This window comes from Euleptes europaea, chromosome 3 (assembly GCF_029931775.1).
Source record: "Euleptes europaea isolate rEulEur1 chromosome 3, rEulEur1.hap1, whole genome shotgun sequence".
NCBI lineage: Eukaryota > Metazoa > Chordata > Lepidosauria > Squamata > Sphaerodactylidae > Euleptes > Euleptes europaea.
The window spans coordinates 72,372,589-72,379,208 of record NC_079314.1 but is presented as its reverse complement, the minus strand read 5'-3'; positions in this window follow the sequence as shown (position 1 = coordinate 72,379,208).

The window sequence follows — 6,620 nt, the reverse complement described above, 5'->3', positions numbered from 1 at the left end:
TGTGACAAAGTGTACATGGACACAAGGGGGAGGGGAAGCAGATTCTTCCAGCCCTGGTGTGAAGGTCTGATCTTGCGTGAATACATTAGTCAGGACGTTGGAGAGGGAGGAGGGTTTTTATTCTGGCCAGCGTTTTGCGCTGCGAGGGTTTAGCTGCAGGCTTTGCTTCGCCCAGTTCCGTCAGGCTGGTTTAAGGCTGGCCCGGAGTCCCCTACCACTTTCCTCTGCCTTATGCTTGAATTAATGAAGAGAATGTGGTTTCCTTAATGAGCCATCGGCATTCTTCATCCTTAACCTCCAAGACAGTGACAGTTCATTTCTCGCCCCTAGGGTCTGGCACTCCTCTCTGGGTAGTCAATAACCAGCATATTACTTTGGCTGACTGCTTTATAGATCCCTTCAGCCTCTGAATTCAGTTGACCTCAGCCAGTTCCTTGAGGATACAGCACTTTCTTTCCTACATTGGTCAGAGGCACACAAGTGTAGATTTTGTATCAGGGTGCAACTTAGGCTGGATCTCAGCCCCTGAGTGTATTTTGCAGGCTGGTTTCAGTCCTGCATTTAGACCCTATGATGCCATCAATAACAGCATGAATTGCCTTGGGAGTCAGGGCCTATGTCAAGGCATTCAACTGCAGCCTAAAACATTCAGCTACATTTTACTTATATATAGAACAGGAGTTCTCAATAGTATTTTGAGCCTGCAGCCACCTTTGTAATTTTGATAGTATTTTGAGCCTGACAGCCACCCTAAAATGGCTGCCACACACAATACCTCCTTCCTGGCTTTGCAAAAGAATTGCATGGTAACCACCTTGAATATATTAAGCTGTCTTATTCAGAGTCTGGCCTTTGGTCTGTCAAGGTTAGTATTATTGGTACCTTGGGCGCATGGCCCAGCCTCTAGAAGGACAGCAAGGGGGGCTCTACTGCTGCACACTTATCTCCCCCCATGCAACAGCCCACCTCCCTGGACTCTTAAGACCTAGAACACAGCTCCTCTGCTTTTCAAAAGGAGCTCATAGCAAATGGGTCAGGCCTGAAGGGGGAATGGAACCACATACTGTCAAAGGAAAGTCTGGGTGTTTACCAGTCCACCAGAACCTCCAGCATCTATAGTGGCTGCTGCAGCTGCGGAAAACCCTTTCATTTACATGAGGGCAGCCAATGACGAGCCCTGCCTTACAATGGTCCCATCCACTTTCTGAAAAGCTTGGCAGGTACCAGGAAAAGTAGGGCAGGTGCTATGGCACCTATGGGTACCATGTTGGGAAAACTTGATATAGAATTTCTCGAAGATATGACAACATTCTAGTTACTGCAATGAAAGAATGGGAATTTCTGCTCCGAGTATAGAACTAGTTTTAAGTAGGGGAAACAATAGATTGAGGGAGGAGGCATGCAGTACAATTTCCTACATGGACATTTTATTTTTTTTATTTATGCCCTACTTTCCAATGGAGACCCAAAGTGCCCTATCATATCATTCTCCCAACAAACTCCATGTAAGATGGGTTAGGCTGAGAGTATGACAGGCCCAAGGTCACCCACCAAGTTTCTATGGTAAAATGAACATTCAGATTTGGTTCTTGCAGGTCCTAGTCCACACTGAGTCTCAAGGTTATCTGTGCGCAAACATCCTGCACAGAGAGGAGCAGGACCTGGGCTGTGTGGCTAGCAGCAGAAACCAAATACACCAGCTTTCATTACATTTGGTGGGGGGCTGAGGAACAAGTAGGGAGGGGAGGGGAGGCAGCAGAAGGCAAGGGCGCATTGGAGATTTCTGCTCATTAGTCCACAGTAGCAAGGCTGGAATTGGGGGGTGGGGGGGTTCCAGCACATCGTTTGATTCTCCCCAGCTGTGACATCATCATCCCGTACAAAAGCAAAAAAGGTAACTCACCGTGTAACCCAGGGCTGTCCCAGTTACTTTTACAGCACACTCAGGGTATAAACAAGATCATCTCGCAGGTCAGAGGTCACCCATTGGCCACCCCAACTTCAAACTATCCACAACCAGACCACTGTTTCTCTCTACCAATTCATAAAATAGAATGTTGGCATGTAACCAGGAATATAAAGAGCCTTTTTGTCCCATGCTTCTAATGTACATATACTTTAGACTTTATTGATGGTTGAAGCCATAGAACTGCAGGAAAAGCAAATCTCACTGCTATGGTTTCTTCATACAACTGCTTCCAAATTATACTGAAGTCTGTTACAGTCATTTATAAATGAGAGAAATAAAAGAATAGAAATTATTGGCCTGCTGGAAGTGCTTTACTTTACAGAAAGAAAATTAATGACTTGTATGTTTACCTTACCTTCTATACCCTTTTCCAAATAGGAAATTTGCTGGTCAGATATAAGCTGCTTTTTTCCTCCAGTGTGCACAGAGGTATGCACAGGGAAGAGTCAGATATGCAAATGAAATTATTGTTCTTTAAAGAATTAGACAACTAAGCTTTTCCCCTCAGTTTCCCAAACAACAGAGTCTCAAGGTAACTTAAAAACTAACAAACTGATCATGGCATAAGATTTCATGGCTGGAGCCCAGTTTGCATCAATGGTATTAATAGAGACACTGTCCTTCAGTGTTACTCCTCTGAAGATGCCTGCCACAGCTGCTGGCGAAACGTCAGGAAAGAAAATACCAAGACCATGGTCACACAGCCCGGATAACCTACAAGAACCGAATGGTATATTTCTTCTTAGGTCTGCTAATCAGGACAGACCACACATGATCAGCTTCCGGAGTACCTGTGTTTCTGCATTATATACCAGTTTTATACATAGGATTGTTAAATTTTGCATCTTCTGAATTGACACCCAAAAAGTAACCCATATTAAAGTTTAGGGGTTACACTTTGTTAAGTATAAATTGCCTAGATAGTTGGCTCTGGTACAATGTATTTTATTGCATAATTTTAGGAAGATTCTCAAAATTAATTAATACAAATCAGTTCAAGATACTGTTGAGCTCTGCTTTGTAAGTGTTAAGAAAAGAATGCCATGGTATCAAAGATAAATCCCACTATAAAGTTAATTAAATATGCAGTAATTTGATTTCTTGCTAATTTCTTAAACTGCATTCTATATTCATTGAAATAGAAATAGAATTGCTGGATTTAAACCTAAGGGAAGATACCAAAAGAGACTCATGGACGGAAGGAGTAACACTAGTTAAAGCCATGAAAAACACACATAATTTACCAAAAGGACTATTACATTTGAAAACAAAGAGTTCTGAAGTACCATCTACATCAACAATCTCTGAGGGGAAAGATTCACAATGCAAAAAAATTTCTTGAGAGCCCTGCATAGGCAGCTACTGGAATTGGCAGGAATAACAGTGCAATCCTACGTGGACTTGGGTCCTTCTAAGCCCACTGACATTAACATACTTAGAAGGGTTTCACTCTGCTATGATAGTGCTGTATGTTCTTTGAGGCAGTCTTGAGTTTCTGTGGGGTGGTTTTTTTCTTTCAAAAACCCGCCTGCAGCTTTCTGAATCAAGCAGCAGAGATTTAAACATCTGGTTATTGTAAGATTTAGTCATTCTTGCATTTCCATTAACGTTTTGCCATTAAGTCACAGCTGACTTATGGCCACCCCATTGGGATTTCAAGGAAAGAGACGTTCAGAGGTGGTTTGCCATTGCCTGCCTCTGTGTCACGCCCCTGGTATTCCTTGGAAGTCTCCCATCCAAGTACTTGCCAGGGTTGAGGCTGAGTGTGTGACTAGCCCAAGGTACGCAGCAAGTTTCCATGGAAGTTTGGAGATTCGAACCTGTGTTTCCCAGATCCTAGTCCGACAACAAGCTTCTCAGGAAAAAAGTTCAAGGTTTACTGTGATGCCAGCACTTCCACACCGACCAATGATCAGATGAATGCCTACATCACGTTTCTATAGATGTTTCCAGGAGGGAAGCTTTTATAAGGAAACAGGAGAACCCACAGATAAGAACACTTACCACCCTGACACAGCAATTGTTCAGTGGGCACAAGCAAAGCAGTAGGAAACAAGACATTAAGAATTCAGGTCCTACCTTAGGGAGAACAGGGACACAGGGACCCCCACAAGGCAAAGCCTAGCTGTTGGAAATCCTTCCTACCAACATATCTTAAATGGAAAAAGAGGAAGTAGACTAGTCCATAGGACACAATCTTCTCAGGAAGACACTCTAGCCACACAGCATTAGGGAGAGGGAAAAAAAGATGTGTCCATTATGGGGCCTTCATAGTGCCCCAGGGGCCTAGCCTGAGTGACAACAGACAAACATTCCCCATAGAGGGTCCAAGTCACATAGCCCGGGCATGAAAGGCCTCTGACTCAGTCCCTGGCAATAGGCTCTCAGGAGATGGGCTAAAACTGGGGACAAACACTGGAGACTGTGAAAGACCAAGCGAATAGCACATGGACCAGTGGGCTCAATCAGGGAGTTGTCTGAACTCATTCATGTCCCACAAATAACCAAGAGTTCCCTCTCGCCTTACAGGCTAACAAGTTTTTGTTCTAGCACAGGCATTTTTGGACTGCAGCCCACTTTGTGCCCCAGGATATTTTTCCTGTTGCCCAGCTAAACCTCCCATTTATTATTTGATTGGTTACCAGCAGTTGCTGCCAGCAGTCTTTTTTTCAGTCACCCCCCCCCCCCCGCCCCACATTTCACACCAGCACCAGTGCTGGATTCATTACACTAGCAGTAACCAGGAAAAGGGGAGACAACTGCAGGGTTGTCTCCCACGCAGCCCTTGCTGGTGCTCCACTGGCATGAGTGTGGTCAGGGTGCAGACCTCCGGCCCTGCCAGAATGGGAAGCTGTTGCCCTCTTACTGTTCTGGGCTGCATCGCGCAGATCTGAGGCGAGCAACAGAGAATCCCTATCAGCTGACTCCCCCCCACAGGCAGAGAGTCTGGAACAATCAACGACACGGTTATTAGTGTAAGAAATGGGGTTGCATCAGCTTGGATGCTCTCTCAGGTCATCTGTTTCTTCGAAAGTTGAATGACAGACTGAGGGGTAACAAGTACAGCTTTCCCCATCAGTGCATCATCTCCATGCTAAATATTGCTGCACCTATTAGATGGCTGACAGTAATATAAACACACACACACACACATACTGGAGTCCCATGGGGAAATGGTAGCATTCTCAGAGACATTTGTCTTCTCCCTGGTCACTGCTGATGAAAGCTTTGCTTGTGGACTGCCGTGCACTAGTTAGAGGACCTTTTCTGTGAATGTGGGATGACTGCGTAGAGAGACATGGGAAAGAGATGGGGACAGTGATGAATAATGGGCATTAATGATGTATTTTAGGAGGGAGGGTGACACTGTGGCAATGGATGTCGAAAACGCTGCTGCTCCGAGTGTGGAAGATATTAAGGCTTTTCAGAAGTCCTGCTTTGAGGAATGGTCTCCTCTTTCTGACTTACCAGAGTAGAATTCCTCATCCTTTCAGTCCCATAGAAATTCCTGGTAGGTGTTTGTAATTAGAGTTTCAAGTCACAGTTCCTGTTAGGATTCTGAAGAGCCAAGCATTAACCATAGAGACATATACCCCAATCTCTTGGACAGGGGGTTTGATCAAGCGATGTATGAACAGAAAACTCTTAGTGCCACTTTACTTGTGCAAGCAGTAAAACAATAGCTGCAGCACCACACAGCACTTTAGTATAATTCCTGATTAAATAATGTGAATATGGAACAATGAAGTGTACCACAGATGTTTCACGTTTTTTAATTGGGATTTGGAATTGTAACGGAAGAAATTCCTTGAGCAGCATCTCAGGTACATAAAAGCAACAATACAATAATTCTCACTAAGCTCTTCCGGTTGAATGAGGACTCTTGTGCATACAGAAGTCTTCCATGGCATCTAACCCATTAAGTACTCAAATAATCTACATAATCTTTGAATTGTTGCCTGTATACCAGTATCAAAGGCTTCACCAAAGCATCAAAGGCACTCTATAAGATGATTGTACAAGTAACAGAATAAGCTGTATGGGAAGGCTAGGAAATGTTTTCTTGGAATGTAAGGATGAAGAAGTCTTTGCTGTGTGTGCTTTAGGCAACAGGTAGTTTGTCCTGATGATGGTTGATGGTGCAGCAGTGTTCTTCCCAGCTCTACCTTTTTATCACTTGCTTCATTTAAAAATGTTACAAATGATGGACAAGGCACACAATAATGAAACAGACAAGGGGGTATGGAAAAATATTACCCTGACAACCAATTGTTCCAACCCATATTAGAACACAGAAATGTTTTACAGTAAAGCACTCTATATATTTTACTTTTCCTTGACTGGGCTGGTTCTTAAAATCAAAGGTTATTGAAGACTAATTATTAACATGCAAATCCAAAGAGTTTTGCTTCCCTTCTCTCTCCCTATATTAATTGCCCATGGTCATAATTTATCCCATGGATTCCAGTGGTATTGGGGGTGCCATTGTTCCACTAAAGTGAATCAGGCTCAGGGCACAGTTTGATGTTAAAGTAAAAGGAATTTGCATAGCCAAGGAACCAAAGTCACTTTGAATGAAATAAACTAGATACCATAACTGCATGTTTTATTTTAGTTGGACAGAATTGTAATACTGAGTTTGAATTTCTGA